The following is a 20,253-nucleotide window of genomic DNA, read 5'->3' as shown; positions in this document are numbered from 1 at the left end:
TTAAAGTTAAGTCCTATAGTTATATCTTATAGATAAGTCTCAGGGCTAAGTATCGAAGTTAAGTCTTAACGTTAAGTATTAGGATATTTATAGGTTATATTAGCCTATATAGTTAAGCATAAGGAGGGGGGAAATGTGGATAGATAGGGCTTGGCGGTTGGAAGACGTCGCGCTGTACGGAAATATAGGGTCCCTCTCCGGATAGCCAATAGCGTTTAGTCTATGACGTAAGCAGATGGAAGTGACGTTGTAAACCCAAGCTATATAATGCTGTGTCGATCACCAATAAACGCCATTTGCTGTCCACCACATTGGTGTCTGCAAGCTGATGGACGGAGCTCGCCGTTCCTGAACCAGGTCGCCACGCCAGAAATAGGCAACAACTAGGCGGGTTACCTGGTCTAGAAGGAGATCAGGTTAGTCAAGCAGGACCTGCCTTTCATGAACCCATGCTGATGGGGCCTGACCCCCTGGTTGTCCTGCATGTGCCATGTGAGCACACTCAAGAAGAACTGCTGCATAATCTTCCCTAGAACCGAGGTCAAGCTGACAGGCCTGTAGTTCCCCAGGTCCTCCCTCCAACCCTTCTTGTAGATGGGCATCACATTGGCAAGCCTCCAGTCCTCTGGGACCTCCCCTGTTGACCAGGATTGCTGATAAATGGTGGAGAGTGGTTTGGCACGCTCCTCTGCCAGCTCCCTCAGTACTCTCGGATGGATCCCATCTGGTCCCATAGGCTTGTGAGTGTCCAGGTGGTGTAGCAGGTCATTATCTAGTTCCTGCTGGATTATGGGGGGTGTATTCTGCTCTCCATCCCTGTCTTCCAGCTCAGGGGGCTGAGTACCCTGAGGATAACTGGTCTCCCTATTAAAGACTGAGGCAAAGGTGGCATTAAGTACCTCAGCCTTTTCCTCATCTTTGGTGGCAATGTTCCCCTCTGCATCCAATAAAGGGTGCATATTCTCCTTGGCTCTCTCTTTGTTGTTAACATATATGTAAAAGCATTTTTTGTTGTCTCTTTGACAATAGTGGCCAGATTGAGATCTAGCTGAGCTTTTGCCTTTCTCATTTTCTCTCTGCGTGACCTAACAAGGTCCCTGTACTCTTCCTGAGTCGCCTGTCCTTTCTTCCAAAGATGGTAAACTCTCCTTTTTTTTCCTGAGTCCCAGCAAAAGCTCCCTGTTAGCCAGGCTGGTCATCTTCCCTGACAATTCTCTGTGTGGCGCATGACAATAGCCTGTTCCTGAGCTTTTAAGACTTCTGTCCTGATGAATGTCCAGTCTTCCTGGACCACTTTGCCCTTCAGAACTGTCTCCCAAGGACCTCTCAACCCGTGTGTTGAACAGGCCAAAGCTTGCCCTCTGGAAGTCCATAGTAGTGGATTTGCTGACCCTCTTCCTTACCTCACCAAGGTACTTCAGGTTTTTGCTTTTGAAAGCTTTGCTCAGCCTCTTCCCAGTACCTGAGCGTCATGGACACAGCCCCAAAGACACCATGGGCTTATTGAAATCCCAGAAGCCCTAACAAGCCATGACTCTTCCATCATTTTCTTCAAGTACTGAAGACTTGTGTAGCTAATCAGAGAGGTTTCAGGAGGGGAGGTAAAGAGGATGTTTTCAATGACTGCTTTAAAGAAGTGTTAGAAGAATTCTCCACTTGATATTGATGCAGAGTGTCTCCTAAGGAGGTGTGGACATACAGGAAAAGCAGTCCCTTGCGGCTAGACACGGCATGGACAACCTTCCTCCTCACCTCTCCAACCTGGCTATTTTACCAGGGAGTATGAGAGAGACTACTGAAAGACAGTGAAGCTTTACCTCCCTGAAGCTCAAAGCAGGGTGATAGGTGAGAGGGATCTGAATGACCAAAGGGTAAGAGGAGGAAGCCCTCTGGAGAACAGTGGGAAGTGCACATGTCCAGGTAGGCTTCTGAAGACATGACTTCAGCCATGGTGAGTTGAATAAGGACAGGTAGAAACACTGGGAAGTTTAGGGAGGTTAAATCCACAGCGTAATAGAGAGAGTACTGGCAAGGCAAGCACACAGTAAGGTCAATATTTCTTCTCCCACAATTAATACACGTTCTGAATACTCGTATTTGGGCAGGATAGAAATCCCATGGACATGTCCTTGAAAGTATTGAATCAGAATTAAGAGGAAGAATTAAGAAAAGACACTTCCTTTCAGACACTGTCATTTTCCTGCTCAGAGACAGATTTAGGCCTAAATGTGACCTGTCCTTGTCCCATCATCCAGCAGAATACCCAGACAGTGACAGGCAGGGAGCTCCTTTCCCACTTCTCAAGGGAAGGGGTTCAGCTGAGTTAAAGGAAGCATCTCATCCTGGGTCTGTAGTCCTGGGGCTGGAAGGGGACTCAGCTCCCTTCCATGCCCACCACAAACCACAGGAGGTTGGATTCCTCTTGCTTCTGGTCAGGTGTACAAAAATGGGTATTTCCATGCGAGCTCTTTGCCTCATCTCCTTTGGTCACTCAAGGAGATGGAGGGAAGGAGTCCTTTAGATGCAAATACCTGCTGACATTTGAGGTGTCAGAGGTGACCCAAGGTTAGTGCAGGAAACCTGGAGTTCCCCCCGCAGCGCCTTGGGAAGAGGTCTGTGGCTTCCTTCTGGTGCCGTGCCCAGGCACATCCCGGCAGTGCCCCTGAGCCACCCCCACCCCAGGGCAGGGCTGCAGGGGCTGCTCCTTCGGCTTCACGGGCACGGGGCCAGGCAGCTCCCATCTGCCATGATGCTCCTCTAATGCACACGGCCTCTCTGCACTGAGAGCCACGTCCATGGGGTGCCATCAGGGACGTGATCTCATACCGTCTTACCGCCACAGCTGTGTGCTCATGGGTTATGCTGACGATGACCTCGCACCCTCCTGCTGCCGCCACTGTGTGCTCGTGATTTACCCTGTTACACGTGTGTGCGGTGTATGGACTCCTGCTGATGATGGTTCTTCCAAAAAGCCGGTTTGGGGCGTGGTCTAAATGTTACTTTGCTGACATCAGAAGCACCTACCCAAGCTATGGTCTGGCTCCTGGCCTATCAGCTGCTCAGGCACCAGTGACATCAACAGCTCACACACAGCCATGGCCATGCTCCTAGCCTATCAGCTACTCAGCCACAGGTGGTGTCAAAGCACCTATGTCTGATATTGGCCTGCTCCTTCACCTATTGGCTATTCAGACACCAGTGACCTGAAAACCACCAACACAAGCTACGGGCCTGCTGCTGCCCTATCTGCTACTCAGGCAGCAGTGACCTCACAAGTACACATACACCCATTGGCCAGGTACTCGCTTTCGAGGTATCAGCCTCCAGTCACCTCACATGGGCCTCTATAGGCCATGCACCTGGTCCTGGCCTATCAGCTACTCAGCCAAGAGTGACATCACAAGTATTAGCTACTCAGGCACCAGTGACCTGACCATCACATCTTCCCCTGTAACTTTAGTACCACTATTCTGCCTGTTACACGCTGTATTTAATTCCTCTAATCTTTCATATACTTTCGCCAAAGTTCTTTTTCTCCCACTCTTTGTTCATTCAGATACCTCTCACTTATCTGGTTGCTGCTTGAGCTTCAGGGAGTTAAAAGCTTGCCTGTCTTTCAGCAGTCTAATTGTCTCCTTAGCCAGCTCCTTAATTATGTTTCTATCTACCTTTTTCACCTCCCTACCTAAAATATCTCTCATAAGATTATTCCTTGTAGAGAGGCTACCTCATTAGACACCGCTTGCGCTTAGCGTATGGTTGCAGAGTGTCTTTTATTGTTTATGAAACTTCAGCATGCTTTGCTTTGCTTTGCTTCCAAAGACCAAAAGTCCTGCTGTGCCCATGTGCAGCCAGTTCTCTCAGGAGGGCAGGTGGGAGCTGATGCAAGGGAGCTGTAACATCCAGCTTCAGCCTTGGGTGGAGAAGTCTGATGTAAGGCAAAGTGATCTAAGTCCCAGGTGGCCAAAGGCAGAAATGGTGAGGTTGGAGAGTTGAGGAGCAAGGTTGTCTATACAGTGTCAGACCTCAAGGGACTGCTTTCTGTACCTGTCCACTCATCCTGAGGAGACAGTCTGCATCAATATCAGAGAAAGCTTCTATGCTCTCTTCTTTAAAATGGAAAGCAATGAAAAATGTCCTTTAAAATAAAAAATCATTTTTATCAGATGCACTTTGAAACCTTCCTCCTTAACTACACTAGGTAACTTCTCTAATTAGCTGTACAAATCTTGAAGACTTGAAGAATGTTACAGGAAGAGACATGGCTCGTTAGGGCTTTCTGTATTTTAATGAGCCCCACAGTGCATTTTGGACTCATTAAAGGAGCCTCAGGTACTGAGAGGAGATTGAAGAAACTGCTCAAGAAGTTAGAAGGAAAACTCAAAGTACCTTGCAGCATTAATGGGCCCCACTGAGGGCCATGAATGACAAAGGTCTGGCAAAGGCTCCCATGGACTCGTTAGAGCAGTTAATTGGAGGCTGTGACTCCAGGTAGGCCAAGGCACTGTGCAGGTGGCTCTGATGCTGAGAAAAGCCTGGCTTTGTTTGATGAAGCAGAAAGCCAAGGCCTCACCCCCAGGCCCTGGGACCACCGATCCTGTCCCTCACGCATGGCTCAGGGCTCTTCCTGGGGGCAGTGGGATGTGAGGGTGAGCAATGCCAAGTGCAGGAAAATTCTATGACACCTCTGGGCCTCCCAAAGAAGGGGCCAGAATGAAACAAAGTCCAGAGCCTCAGAAGAGTGTTTCTCCTGCTCGGCCTCGGTGGTAGAGGCAACTGCCATAGCCAACGGGACAAAGCCCTCAGTCCTGTTGAGCCTTTCGGCTTTGCCAGAGCCCTTTGCCATCTCTACTGCAGGCTGTCTTATGCTGTCCCATGCCTGCACCTCTTTCCCTTCAGGCTGTTAATACCCATCTTGCTTTCCCACCTAGGTCTCACCCTGGCATTTCTCTACATGTCTCTCCACCCATCATTCACTGTTCCTTGAAACACAAAGCCATGGGCTGATCCAGACTCCCTCTGGCTGACCTCTTACACCACAAGGCTACCCTTTGAGTGAGACTTCTTTTTCCTCAGCCCCACTCGGAACCTTCCAAGCCACGCTTTGTGGAGGTTTCTGTCTCTTCCCACTACCAAGAAAGGCTCCATCATCTCTGAAACCACCCTTCAAGCAGTTGCAGCTACTACTATAGTGCCCTGAGCCTCCACTTCACCAGGCTAAAGAAGCCCAGGTCCCTCAGCCTCTCCACAGAGACACCAAGCCCCAGCCTGGCACATCTCCTCTGACCCTCTCCAGTTCCTCCTCATTCCTCCAGAACAGGGAGCCTGCACGCACACACACACTAGCCTGGAGGTTGCCACAGCAGTGCTGAGTCAAGGGGGATGAGAACTGCCTTCTCTGGGTGGCCATGCTCCCCCCTGATGCAGCCCTGTAGGTGGCAGTTGGCCTCATTCAAGGTGAGCATGCACCTCTGGCTCATATGGCATCCCTCATCACAGCCAGGCCCATCTCCTCAGGGTCCCCCCTGAGCTATTCAGATCCCAGCGTGCCCTCACAGATGGGGTTATTCTGTCCCCAAGTGCAGGACTGACCACGGAGCCTTGTAAAGCTTCATGAGGTTTCTACTGACCGAATGCCAGAGGTCTGCAGGGTCTCCCAGGAGTGAAGCACCATTGGGCAATTGTTAATGTGTGCGTGCAGGTGGCTCACCCTGACTTGTGGTGCCTCTGACAAGGCAAGAGCTTGAGGAATTGCAGGACATCACAGATAGTAAAGGCAAGTAGCTTTTCAATGGAACTGCTGAGCAGGAGAGGAATTCCCATGGGGACAAGCTCAGAAACACCAAATGAGGGTGAAAGGATACAACACAGGGGCCAGGGAGAAAAGGGTAAAGAGAGATGGGCTGTTTACATGGAGGGGTACAAGGATGGTGAAGGGGAAGAAACGGAGAGTGGGAAAAGAGGGGAAAAGAAAAGAAAAGGTGAAGCAAAGGAAATGATCATGGCTGTTTTGGGGGTACCTGCCAAGCAGCCCTGCAACTGGGCAACCGTGCCTGGAGTGGGAGAGGAAAGTCACAGATCATCTGACCAAACTTCTTGCAGACTGTGGTCACAGGGAACTCAGGTGCTTTGCCTCCCATGGTGAAGGGAAGATCAGCTGAGGATGGAAATATAGAATCATTCATATTGGAAGGGACCTCAGGAGGTCTTTAGGCCAACGTCCTACTTGCAGCAGGGTCAGCTCTGGGGTCAGGGCAGAGTGCTCAGGGCTTCACGCATTCTGGGCTTGAAAAGCTCCAAGGATGGAGATGACAGGAGCTCTCTAGGACATCTGCTCCAGTGCTTGAGAGTCTCAATAGTTTTTCTTAAAGTGTTTCCTTGTCTGTTTCAGCTGATGCCCATTGGCCTTCATCCTCCCATCATGCACAACAGTGAAGAGCCCAGATGCATTTTCATGATGACACTCAAGAAGGTATGGGAAGGCTGTTACTAGGTCTCCCCAAAGCCTTCTCTCCTCCTTGTTTTGCACCTTTGCTGCAAGCAAGTCCAACGGCATCCTGGGCTGCATTAGGAAGAGCACTGCCAGCAGGTTGGATGCGGTCATCCTTCCTCTGTCCTCTGCACCGCTACAATTTGTCTTGCTCGCTTGCCTCAGGGTTTTCTACCTTTTGGCCTCATTCACTGCAGCCAAAGCTGCCTTCCAACTCCTCCACCAGCCCTGCCTTCTTTTCCTGTGAAGAACAAATCCAGGAGTGTATCCCACCATGTTGGGTCATGGAACACCTCTGACCTTCCCTTCAACGGAGGCCTTCTAGCAGAGGTCCATGGTCTTCCAACTCCCCAGTGACTAAGAAGGCCTAAATTTGTGTCCCTTCCTCCAGCTGCCTGAGGGAGACCTCATCCTCTTCCCAGCCTTCATCAGGCAGTTCAGGGATCCTGACCAGAAGACCATGGTACCTGGAGGAGTTAGCGATCCATGTAACAGTAAACCTGAGCAGAGCCAGGCCTGGGCTGGGCTGGGCTCCAGGTACAGCTTGGCCTGCAGGCTGTGTTGTGCTAAGCATATCTCAATGCAGGATAAACTTGATTGTAGCAGAGAAACCTGCAGGAAGCTCCCAGCTGGTACCAGCAATTAGGCCACCTGCATGTCCCTACCTGCATCTAAAACTGCAGAAACAAACCTCCCCTTCTGGGACAGTGGGAAAGATGATGAGAATTGTTTTCTTGTAAGAAAACACTGAACGAGCTCCCAGGACCAAAGCGGGATAACCCTTACGTGGGTGGGATCTGCACAGCTTGCTGCACAGTGATCAAAGGCACCTCCTGATGCAAAACAACACTCAAGTCTGCTGCGGGCCTATCGGGGATGCCAGCAGAGGTGCCCCCGCAGCCACCTTCCCAGCCATGTGTCTCCTGCTGGCCCATGAGATCCTGAGGCACAGCTGACCTCACCACAGCATTCCCACCCATCTCTTCCTTGTGGCCTAGGATCTGATCAGATAAAGGTCACCTCACATTCCTCTTCCAACACCATGGCTCTGCTTTGGGACCCCACCATCCCTGCCCTGCCCCCAGGGACCAAACAGCCTCAGTTAGGGGAGGAGAGGGGCTCAAGGGGAGGGGCTTAGAGCATGGGAATGAGGGCTTCAGGTGTTAAGTGTTCAGGTTTAGGGATTAGAGCTCACCTTTCGGGGTTAGGGATTAGGCAAAGGTTTAGGGTGATGGTCTGGTGTTCTGCTTTGGCCGTCTGGCTAGTGTTTAGGGTGAGGGCTCACTTTGTGGATTAGGGGTTCTTCAGGGCAGGGGTGAGGGCTAGGCTTAAGGCCAACTTTCTAATGCTAGCTATAAGGGCGGGGGTTTGGCAGGAGCGATAGGGTAACGTTCACAGGGTAAGAGTAAGATTTAGCTCAGAGGTAAGGGTTGGAGGATTAGGGTAGTGGATACCCAACAGGGTGAGTGGTGCCATTTAGGGGGTGCCATTAAGGGTAGGGTTGTGAGCTAATGTTACTGCTTAGAAACAGAGGAAGGGCCAAACAGAAATGGGGAGACAGGAACCTCATGGAATTCAACCAGGGAAAGTGTAAAGTCCTGCCCCTGGGAGGGGGGCAATAACTGCAGGCACCACTCTGTGCTGGGGGCAACCCAGCTGCCTGCAAAGCTGGAACAGAGTTTTGGAGAAAATGTCCTGGTGGGCACTAAGTTGTGCCCTTGTGGCAAAGAAGGCTGAGGGTATCCTGGGTTGCATTAGGAGGAATGTCACCATCAGGCTGATGGTGGGGATCCTTCCCCTTTACTCAGCACTGGTGAGGCCGTATCTGGAACGCTCTGGTCAGTCCTGGGCTCCCCAGGACTAGAGAGACATGGACATACCGGAGAGAGTCCAACGGAAGGACACTAAGATAATGATGAAGGGACTGGAGCATCTCTCCCGGCAGGAAAGTCTGCGAGAGCTGGGACTGTTCAGCCTGGAGAAGGGAAGGCTCAGGGGAATCTGCTCAGTCTGTAAAAATACCTGCAGGGAGGGTGCAAAGAAGATCGAGCCAGGCTCTTTTCAGTAGTGCCCAGTGACAGGACAAGAGGCCGTGGGCACAAAGTGAAACTCAGAAGGTCCCCTCTGAACATCAGGAAACACTTTTAGACTGTGAGGGTGACCAAGCACTGGCACAGGTTGCCCAGAGAGGTTGTGGAGTCTCCATCCGTGGAGCTATTCAAAAGCCATCTGAACACTGTCCTGGGTGAGCAGCTCTAGGTGGCCCTGCCTGAGGAGGGGTTTGGACCAGATGACCCCAGAGGTCCCGCCTAACCTCAACCATTCTGTCATTCTGTGAAATGCTGTGAAGGACGTCTTAGACCTACAGGACAAGTCCCACAGAATGAGCAAGACCATCTAAATGAGGCTTCTAGATGAATGGGTGATGCCATCCATATAGAAAGCCAAGCAGCATGGGAGAGCGATGGGGAATGCCAATGGTCTGGATTGAGAACTTCCTGGGAAAAGCCAAAGGAAAAGGATGAGTGCAAGGTACCCCATGTTCTGGGGGCAAGGTGCCTTGTTTGGGACAGCTTCCTTAGCAACACCTGCATCCCCGGAGGGTGATTCCCTGGGCCTGCACCAGGCAGCAGCCATGTTTCTCAGCAGCACTTGCCCTTTCCTCCCTAGGTATTGACCATGTCTCTCCATTCCACATTCATGGACCCCAAACTACCAGTTGGGGAAACACACTTTGGTGAGGGGAAGACCTCCCTGAGGCACGCCTGCACTTTGTGAGCCCCAAGAGCTTGTGCAAGCCTCAGGGTGGAGCTCATTTGGTACCCACATTTGTATTGCAGATGGTTGGGGAGCACCATTACCAAGCAGGAAGTGAGAGAGTTGGTCCCAGGACAAGATCTGCCTGATGGGGATGGAGCTTACAGCTGCAGTGTCTCCGGGTCATTGCCCCACATAAGGTGTGTTTGATATATGGCCGTGTTCCTGGAAATAATGCCATTTGGGTGACTTTGTCTCACCATCAAAAGTAGGCAGGATGAATCCCATCCCTGGCAAAGAGCATGCGTAAACTGAAGGAACTGCCCCTCACTTGCCCAGCTTTGGCCTTGGCATGGGGAGCACCTTCTGGGCCTGAATGGACAAGCACAGCTGTGCCCCGCCTGCAAAGCTCAGGAACTATTCTCCACTCTTAAAGAAAAAATGAGCACATTTTTCATCAGCTGAAATGCATCAAACACTCTTCCTTCACAGACAATGTTTTCCCATGATGTCAAGGTAGAAATTTCCAGCCCATGTACTATGCTCAGGAGAAGATACCCTGGTCTTCCCCGTTACACCCGTGACACTGCTCTGCCTAGTATCCTGTGTATTGACTCTCACCACTCTCTCACGGGTTTCCACATGTCCTGCTCGAACTGACCATTTCTAAAGAAGCCATTCCAGCAGACTGCCTGGACACCTGCATTTCCCAGTGTCCATCCAGCTTTCCTCCTCTCATTGGTCTCTACCCATTCAAACACCTCTCAGCTACCCAGGTGCTGCTCAGAGGTTCAGGTGCTTTAAAGCTTGCCTTGTCTTTCAGTGGTCTGCTTGATGGTCTCTTGAGCCAACTCCTCCATTGTGTTTGTACCTGTTCTCCTGAGTATCTCACTGAAAGTGTTCCACTAAGGTGACCCAGAGCAGAAAGTGGACTTCAGTGGAGGAAGCTTGGACTTCATACATTATTTTTTACTAAGATATTCCTTTCTTTTTCTTTTTCTTTTTCTTTTTTTTTTTTTTTTCTGTTCTTAGCAGGTAAGCAACATTCTTCTGTGATTGTGTGCAGCTGGTTCTCCAAATATGCCAGTGGGAATCTGTGCAAATGAGCTGAATCATTCAGCTACAGACTTTACTGGGAAAAGCTTAGATTTGTGAAACCCTGATGCAAGTCCTAGATGGCCAATGAGAGAAATGACAGATGGAGTGGGGGGCAGAGATCGATGATGACGATGGGGCACAGGACAAAGATGGCCTGTACAGTGTCTGACAGAAGTGATCTTACTGTTGTCTACATATGCAGAGTTCATCCGGTGATGCTCTGGATCCATGTGGATTGGAGAAGGCTGATATCACTTATTCTGTAAGCAGCAAGACAAAGAAAACTGGAAAAAACCCAAGAAATCCTGATTTCTTATTCCTTATCATTTTGATCTTCTCTGCTTGGCTATACTCATGAAATTTCTGCAACAAGCCACAGAAGATTTGAAGATTTAGGGACAACTATGCAGAGAGAAGTGGCCTGTTAGGGTGTTTTGCGTGTTAAGGAGCCCTCTGGTGCCCGGTTCCTGAACTGCAGATACTGAAAACAGGAGCAAGGGTCTAAAGAAGAGGAAGGTACAAGAAAACCCTGTTTCTGAGGGCATCAGAGGCCCCACCGAGGGCCAAAGCTGACAAAGCCATGAAGGGAATGACCAGTCAACGTGTTGCTCCCTGGGGGCTAATGATGCAAAAAATTGGAGACACTGGTTGCAGATGGCAAATAGAATCATAGAATCATTTAGGATGGAAAAGACCTTCAAGATCATCGAGTCCAACCATCATCCATGCCCACTAAACCATGTTCTGGAGTACCTTGTGTGCTGGTGGCTCTGACCGCATGTAAGCCCTTGGTGTTTGTTAATCATCAGAGTGACCAAGCCTTCCCCCCCCAGGGCCTGGTAAAGGACGTCCTTTTCCTCACGCATTGCTCAGGGCTCTACTGAGGGTCAGTGTGACTGTGTGGGTGGATATTTGACTTGCTGGTAGATTTTGCTGCTTTAAACACAAAACTGTGGTGTTCTGGGGATTTGGCAATGCCTGTGAATTCCCCACAACCTGTCCAGCTTCTTTCATAGCCCTGCTGACAGTCCTGAATCACCTGAGATGTCCCAGTCCCAGACTTGTTTGCATCCCCAGATTGGATCCACATCCCAGCACTGCATTGCCATTACTCCGGCTGCTGCTGCCGCCCTAAAATCACAGCTTGAACTATTCCACAGTAGCATGACTGCCACTTGCTCCTTTGGGTCCTCTTCTGGCCTGTAACACACTCTCTGCTACGCACAGCCCGCTCTCTCCCTCCACTCGCCCGTGAGCATCACCATCATTGGCCCACCTAGCAGCTCTGTGAAGAAGTTGTCCCAAGGTCCTTCAGGCTGTTGGCACCCTGTTGCTTTGCCTGGCCAGTGAATGCCAGCGCACTTCCAGTCCCCCATAGGCACCTGATCATTAACCTGGAGACTTCCTCGGCTGCTGACAAAAGACCTTTTCTCTTTCCTCTCCCATGATCAAGTAGTTTGTAGCTGCCAGCACAATGTCACTCTTACTGCCTCCTCCGATCCTCAGTGGCAAAAGCTAACGCAACCTGTTGCCCGTCACATAGTGGACCTCCATAAATCCAAGCTTCCCCTTCATACACAGGGCATCCACTCTTCTCCTCTTTCTTGCCTCCATGCTACACTTCCTGGGGTTCCAGCAATGTAAAGGGACATAAGATTATCTGTACAATTCTCTCCTTAGAGCCCTAGACCTAAGGAAGAGCATTTTAAATGATGCCTCACAGAGTCTGAGTGCCTTCCTTACTGGGATCACAACAGACCAGGACTTCCTGGTGAAAAACACTCCCTCAGTACCCTTGATTGCAGCCCCTCTCCTCCCATGGACTGGTAAGGGTTGTGGTTTGCTGGGTAAGCCCTGGCGTGATCCTCATCCACCGCTGGTTGTTCCCCTTTCCCTTCCAGAGTCCTGCTTGAAAGCACAAATGCCTAGGAGACCTTGCTGGTGGTAACTGAGGCAAGGAAGACATGGGCAATCTCAGATCTCTGTACACCAATTATCAATTAATTTAATAGTGGTCCCGTAGTAATTCTCTTTCTTCTTGAACTGTTCCTGACATAGCAGCAGCTCATCTTGGTGCCCTTGAATTCCCTTTTGAGTTTCAGCTGAGTTTTGGTGTGAAGTATGGTTGTGCTTTGAGGATGCTGTCTTTGAAGGCAAGATGTACCCAGGAACACTGTTCAAATGCTTGGGCTGTTCCTTGGTTGGATCATCAAGGGAGTGAGAAAGGACCCCAGTGTGATGTTCTTTGTGATGAGGCAATGCCTGCAGCTAATGGGTAGAAGAAGGGACAGAATTTGCCTCTCTGATGGCATCTGATGACTGGTGCCTCTGACTGATGGCAACCGTCAATGGCACAAAGGCACCAAATCATACCCTCTGAGATGCCATCTGGGGTGTCTGTCGCACACCCTCCCTGAAGGAGAATTGCTTTTCATGTAGGACCTGTGATTTCCATGCCAGCCCCGGCATCTCCTGTAGCTCTGTGGGCCTGGATCTCAACCTGGAATTGAATAGCTGCTCTGAATTTTGTAGCCCAAGGTGGGGCTGAACATAAGACAACAGCCAATATTGTCACTAAGATCTAGTAAATGCAAAAAGATGGAGAAGAGCTCTGCTAGGCACATGACTCCATACCAGCAGAGGAATAGGTCTATAGGCCACCCTGAACATCATGAGGAGGCACAGGTTCCTTTGCCCTTAATTTGGGCATCGGATGTCATCTCAGTTGGCCAAAGGAAATTCCCAGGGGCTGCAAAGAAGAGGTGCTCAGATGTTGTCCTGTCTCTATATCAGCCTGCACATAACTTCAATCTGTCTCTATAACCTGCACATCTCTCTGACCACCTCTGGCACCTCCAATGTCACCAGACATTTGCATCTGAACACCTCACTGCTGGCCTCCATCACCATAGTTAGCATGGGAGCTGAGACAAGGAGCTCACGTGCAGGTGCCTCTTTACTGCAGACCTGCACTGAGGCAGGAGGGATCCCAACTCCTGTGGGTTTGTGGTGGGCATGGGAGGGAGCTGAGTCCCTTCCAGCCCCAGGAATACAGACCCAGCATGAGATGTCTCCATGGACTCAGCTGGCTCCCTTCCCTCAGCAGGGCTAAAGGAGATCCCTGCCTGTCAGTGTCTGCGTGTCCTGCCCAATGATGGAACAAGAAAGAGGCTGCCCAGGGAAGTGGTTCAATGAACCTCATAGGAGGTATTTCAAAGACACGGTGTTAAGGGACATGATTTAGTGGTGGACTAGCTGGTGTTAGGTTCACGGTTGGACTTGGTGGTCTTAAGGGTCTTTTCCAACCTCAGTGATTCTATGATTCTCGGTGAAGTTGATTCTTGGACCCAAGTCTGTCTCTCAGCAGAGCAATGACCCTGCTGGAAAGCAGTGTCTCTCCCCAGGTGCGGGAGGGAACATCAGTGATTGCTTCAGCCTGTTTCCCAGCAGGTTCCCCTGGAGGCCCAGGGACACCTGGAGGGAGCCCAGAGGGGGCAGAGAAAGTGCTGCCTTGGGCTGGTCCTCTGCTGCTGAGCTGGGCTGGGCTCCTGGGACAGAGGGAGCTCCTGGCAAGCAGGCAGCGCTGCAGAGAGACAGCTCTGCCCAGGAGCAGGGCTGGGGGCACTGCCTGCAGGCATCGAGAGGAGACCTGCAAGGCAGAGAGAGCTTAAAGGCAGCGTGGAGTGGGAGGATGCTGAGAGCTCACTGCGGGAGAAATCTTCACAGCCCTCTGCATGGTGAGTCTGTGGGTGCAGGGCAATAGAGCTTCAGTTCCTGCAAGGATCTCCGAACACTGGCACAGCTGACAGTGTGTGGGATCTGGCAGGAGGAATCTCTTCATTTCTCTGGCGCAGAGGAGAAGGGTGTGCTCCAGAGCAGGGCTTCCCTGCTGCCCTGTCAGAGGGACAGGGCATGAGGGCTGCCTTCTCCTGGCACCAGCTGCAGGGCTGTGAAGCCGGGTGTGCATGCAGGGGTGCCCAGGGCTGTCCTTCAGAGCAGGGTCCTGGTGTTTCAGGGGCTGAGTGGTGGAGCAGGGACTTTGCTGCCTGCCAGGGTCAGCACTCAGCCTGCATGGGGAACCCCCCATGACAGCGTGGGGAGAAGGTGTGGGTGAAAGAAATGAGCCCTGGAAGGGCAGAGCAGGGTGCTTCTGCTGTTGACAGCATGCTGCGCAGGTCACATTTGCTCACAGCTTAAGCTTAGGCATGGATTTTGGAGAAGAACATCAAGGCAGCATTTACCTTTAAGGTAAGGAGTCTTTGCTATGAATTTTTCTCATCCTCGTCAGTGGTTGTGCAGTGTGACATTAAAATATATTTCTCCCCTCTGGAGAAGGCACCGAGATTCTAGTTGTCCTTAGGACTTGTCTCAAGTGCTCCTTAACCCCTGCACACACAGAGATGCCACTGGGCACTGCCCGGCTGCCAGGAGGGGTCTGCAGGGCAGAGCTGAGCACACAGCGGGTGGTTTGGGGTCTGTGAGCAGGGACAGGGAGGTGACAAGGGGACGGAGAAGCAGCTGCTGACAGGGAGAGCTCCAGGCAGCAGAGACAGGGGCAGGGAGAGAGAGGGAGCTGCTCCCAGAAATGCCATGGGAGGGGGATTGAGGCACCTCCCTGCCATCAGTGGAGAAAACCCGTGGTCTTTTGTCCCACCCAGCAGAGCCTCTGCCCTTATGGCCATGGGGACTCAGTCACCTTCTCAGTTGGGTCAGCCCTGAAGAGAAGAAATTATCAAATGCCCTACCATCTGTCCCTCTCCTGCCTCCATTGGCAGCAGGTCTGTAGTGTTTATCCATTTATGTCCTCCTGTCCCTGCTCCTCTTGTTTTTGTCACTGGAGAGGAATGGGGAGGGGGGATTTGGGTGCATTTCAGAGATTTGTCCATGTGAGGAAAATATCTCAATCCCCTCCTAATCGTCAGGCTCCCAGTGATACAAATGACAAAACTCTCCTTTCAGGATACCCCATCTTTAGGACACTTGCTTCTTTCCCTGCCAAAAGCACTCCTGAAGTGACATGTGGAAACCAGAACAAATACTCAAAACAAAAACCCCAGTTTGGGTTGAAGTGGGAGTGACAATGCTGAAAAGCTCTTTGATATGACAAATGGATTTAATCTAAGATGACCCCATGTTCCTATTTACCTCTTGCTGTAGGTCAGGACTGACTCCCCCAGAGCCCACAGCAGAGCCCGCTGCTCCCAGTGGCACCCTCAGCCAGCACCAACCATATGTCTCAAGAAAGGGAGCTGCCAAAGGTCTTTCTGAAATAGGAGGGGAAGCTTCAGTGGGATTTCTATGAGAAATGCATTAAGTTTAGCTCAGAGAAGTCTCTTCTAACTTGTTACTGTCTTTACCCTCTTGAACAGTGCCTCATGCTCAGAAGTAGTGAATGTCCAACAGCAGCTCCATCACCGAGTTCCTCCTCCTGGCATTTGCAGACACACGGCAGCTGCAGCTCGTGCACTTCTGGCTCTTCCTGGGCATCTACCTGGCTGCCCTCCTGGGCAACGGCCTCATCATCACTGCCATAGCCTGCGACCACCGCCTCCACACCCCCATGTACTTCTTCCTCCTCAACCTCTCCCTCCTCGACCTGGGCTCCATCTCCACCACTGTCCCCAAATCCATGGCCAATTCCCTGTGGGACAGTAGGGCCATCTCCTACTGGGGATGTGCTGCACAGGTCTTTTTCTTTCTCTTCTTGATCACAGCGGAATATTCTCTCCTCACCATCATGGCCTACGACCGCTACGTTGCCATCTGCCAACCCCTGCACTACGGGACCCTCCTGGGCAGCAGAGCTTGTGTCCACATGGCAGCAGCTGCCTGGGGCAGTGGGTTTCTCTATGCTGTCCTGCACACGGCCAATACATTTTCGCTACCACTCTGTCAGGGCAATGCTGTGGGCCAGTTCTTCTGTGAAATCCCCCAGATCCTCAAGCTCTCCTGCTCACGCTCCTACCTCAGGGAAGTTGGGCTTCTTGTGCTTAGTGCCTGTTTAGCATTTGGTTGTTTTGTTTTCATTCTTTTCTCCTACGTGCAGATCTTCAGGGCCGTGCTGAGGATCCCCTCTGAGCAGGGACGCCACAAAGCCTTTTCCACGTGCCTCCCTCACCTGGCCGTGGTCTCCCTGTTTACCAGCACTGCAGTGTTTGCCTACTTGAAGACCCCCTCCATCTCCTCGCCATCCCTCAATCTGGTGATGGCAGTTGTGTACTCGGTGGTGCCTCCAGCAGTGAACCCCCTCCTCTACAGCATGAGGAACCAGGAGATCAAGGATGCCCTGAGGAAAATGATGAGCGGGTGCATTTCAGAAGCAATTAACTGATTGTTTTCTTTTGCAGAGCATTCATAATGTAACTCATTACAGGCCCAGCATGTCTTCTCAGGTTCTTCATTGTGGTGGCGGTGGTGTTTTCTTCATTTTTCTAGTGATAATGTGCACAATGAAATTTTATTATTTATCCCACTTCTAATTCACTGTCTACCTGTAGAATTTGACCCCGAGGCTGTGTAAATGAGGCACAGTGCTCTCTCTGTATTTCAACACAATAAAGGACCCTGCAGTGACTTGTTTGACGAGATCCTTCCTCTGAGATCTTGGTGAAGCTGCAGTGTATTGACTCTGTGCAGAGGGGAAGGGGAAAAGAGTCTCAGCACAGCAGCACTGCCAGGCAGCACCAGCACTTGGTCTTCCCAGAGCTGCTCTCTTTCCACTCCCACACTCTCCTTCTGAGCCCCTGGCTCGGTGTAAGGCTGGAGTGCTCTGGCAGCTCGGTCACAGTCCTGCTGTGTGGCAGGAGTCTCGAGGGAGAATCTTGGTTCTGAGGAATTGCTGTATTTACACTGGCTTTGTCACTCTGTCCACTGCCCCACTGGCCACTGGGACCAGGGTTCCCACAGCTGCCTGCCTTGTGCTGACAACACATTTAGAGAAGCCCTTCTGGGTGCCCTCCCCGTGAATGGCCATTTCCATCGACCACTGAGCTCTGGCTTTGCTGGCTCCATCCCTGCACCCACAGGCCAGGTGTCTGTCTGCTCCTGGGCAGGCTGTTCCCCCTCCAGCCTCCCTGCACTTCCTTCTGGTGTTGGACCTCCTACATCAAGAGGGTCCCTGTTCATCCACGCTGACCTCTTGCCAGGCCCTGCTCGAGTTCCTGACATAGGACAGGGACTGCCTGGGTGGGTGGCAGCTCTGCAGGAAAGGGTCTGCGGATCTCTGGGTTACATTAGGCAAAAGAGGAGCCATCAGCCAAGATGGCCAACAACATCCTGGGCTGTAGGAGCAGGAGCACAGCCAGTGGAAGTGATTATCTCCCTCTGCTCAGCACTTGTTACACCACAGCCAGCATACCTGCCCGGGTTTTGGTTCCTCACAATGCCAGAGAGACGCTGGCAAGCTGGAGATCCACAAAAGTTCAGCAGAGGGCCACAGAGATGGTGAGTGTTGGAGCACTTGCCCTGCTAGGAGAGGCTGAGGGAGCTGGCCTTGTTCAGGCTGGGGAATGGAGGGCTTTGCAGAGAGGGTGTAACAGATATGCCTTGCCTACGGTGAGGTATCCAAGAAGACACTGTGGTGCAAGGCAGGAGCACAGGAGGCAATGAGCTGAAAGACGACAGGGTCAGGCTCAATGTAGGGAGAAACTTTTGCAACGTGGGGACAGTCAGACATGGGAAGCCGTTTCCCAGGGATTGCGCTGCCTCCATTCCTGGCAGTTTCTCAGACCCATCTGGATGAAGCTGTGAGAAACCCAGTGTGAGCCTGCTTTGAGTGTAGTGTTCTCTACAGATATCTAGCAAGGTCCCTTCCAGCCTGGATGGCACTTTCATTCCTTACTCTTTGTGTCCTCATCATTAGGGAAAGCACTCAGGTTCCCTCTGACTGTGGAAATAATTCACATCAGGTACAGGGCAGCATCACAGGCACCCCAAACCATCCCAGTGACATCCCTGGCCTCATTTACTGGTTCCTTTTTTCCCCCCTCTCAAATTCTGCATTCTTATCATCCTCACACCTTCCAAGAAGTCCAGCCTCCCCTGGCTGGCTGGGATGGAGGTAATTTTCTTCACAGCCGCCTGTACGGTTCCATGTGTGGGATTTGTGACCAAACCAGTGTTGAATACACTCCCATGTTTTAGCTATTGCTGAACAGTGCTTGATCAGGGCCAAGGCTTTTGCCGTTGCTCACGCTTCTCTGCCAGTGAGTAGGCTGGGAGTGGGCAAGAAGTTATGAGGGGACACAGCCAGGGGACACAGTCCCACCACATCTCATTTAATCCAAAACCCTCACAGCTGTGCAACAAGCCACAGGGCTCTTCCAAATTGTTAAAAATAGCCTGTTGCTGCTGTCACCGTCACATCCCCTTGTCCCACTGGAACCAAGCTGTGCAGCCTCTGTATTAAACACACCCCTTGGCCGTGTTTATATGGGATACAAAACGCACTTCAGCCGCAGGGTAGAAGTTTCAGAGCTCCTTTGTGACTTGAACCTTTCCAAGAGTTCTTTGCCCACCTCAGTCTGTGGGAAGATATTCAGACCTTACCTCCAACCCTGGCAAGTCTCCTTTTCCTTTAGGATTTAGTATTTTGAGTACTGAAAGATTGAGAGAGGTACTCTCCTTGCCATTTTGTGCGTTGGTGGCAAAATTGATCTGTACCTTCAGACTATGTAAATAAGGGCATTTATGCCACAGACATTCCTTTGGTTGTGGTGATGCCAGAGGTGAAAGATGGTGCTTTGGTTCCCTGTGCAAGAACTCTGCAGAGATGTAGAGAGCATGCACGGTTTCCTCACCGTTCCTTACCAAGGCACCAAGGGACATTTTCTACCACACTGTCAGGGGAGGTTCGGACTTGACGTGAGGAGACATTTCTTTCCCAAGAGGGTGGTCACACCCTGAAACAGGCTTCCTGGAGAGGTGGTGGATGCCCCATGCCTGTCAGTGTTGAAGAGGCATTTGGACAACGCCCTTAATACCACGCTTGAACTTCTGGTCAGCCCTGAAATGGTCGGGTAGTTGGACTAGATGATGGTTGTAGGTTCCTTCCAGCTGAACTATTCCATTCTATTCTGTTCTGTTCTGCTCTGTTCTAATCTACTCTGTTCCCTGTGCTCACCATGAGTCAAATAGCGATGAGAATGTTATTTGCCTGAAATGCCAGAGGGTTTTCAGCTCCAAAAACACTTTGAAGGACACAGAACACAAAGGTTGCAAGTGGAAACAGGATATTATTTTTATTTTTCTGAGTCTGTTTCAGAGCCGATGCTCACAAGCCTTAATACCATGTGCCTGTGTAGCCAGGAGCGGGCAGATGCATTCTTCAGTGGAGCTTGAGAAAACATCCTTTGCAGCCTGGCAAAGGCAAGTCACAGAGCTACAGAAAGTAGAAGCAGGACTACAGGTCAAGCAGTCCCTGTTTCCTGAAGTGTGAGAATGTGAAGAATGAGGATCAGGACCGACCACACACAAAATAAGAAGAAGAAGAAGGAGGAGGAGGAGGAGGAGGAAAATTCTTTTTGAAAATACTGAAACAAGCACCAATTCAAGGTTACAAACTTTATGCAAAATAAGGTTCCCAGAGTGGATGACTGTAGCGTTAAGACACAAACATGCGATATATTATTCATTTAATACTGGCAATGAGACATTCTTGCCAAGATCAATGCCTCTTTGGACCAACGTGCTGTGACCACTGGTGAGGTGACACCTCGAGTCCTGGGTTCAGTTTTGGGTCCCTCGCTACGGGAAAGACGTTGAGGTGCTGGAGCGTGTCCAGAGAAGGGCAACGAAGCTGGTGAAGGCTCTGGAGAACAAGGAGAAGGGTCTGGAGAACTTACGAGGAGCAGCTGAGGGAACAGGGCTGGTTTAGTCTGGAGAAGAGGAGGCTGAGGGGAGACCTGATC

At 51.0% G+C, this 20,253-nt stretch overlaps 1 pseudogene; it reads left to right on the top strand.

The window, feature by feature from the left end:
- The first annotated feature begins 14,036 nt into the window (after positions 1 to 14,036).
- Positions 14,037 to 16,676, top strand: LOC142025748 (olfactory receptor 14J1-like; annotated as a pseudogene).
- The last annotated feature ends 3,577 nt before the right edge of the window (positions 16,677 to 20,253 follow it).

Source organism: Buteo buteo, chromosome 30 (assembly GCF_964188355.1).
Source record: "Buteo buteo chromosome 30, bButBut1.hap1.1, whole genome shotgun sequence".
Taxonomy (NCBI): Eukaryota; Metazoa; Chordata; class Aves; order Accipitriformes; family Accipitridae; genus Buteo; species Buteo buteo.
This window is presented reverse-complemented; position numbering and strand designations above follow the sequence as displayed.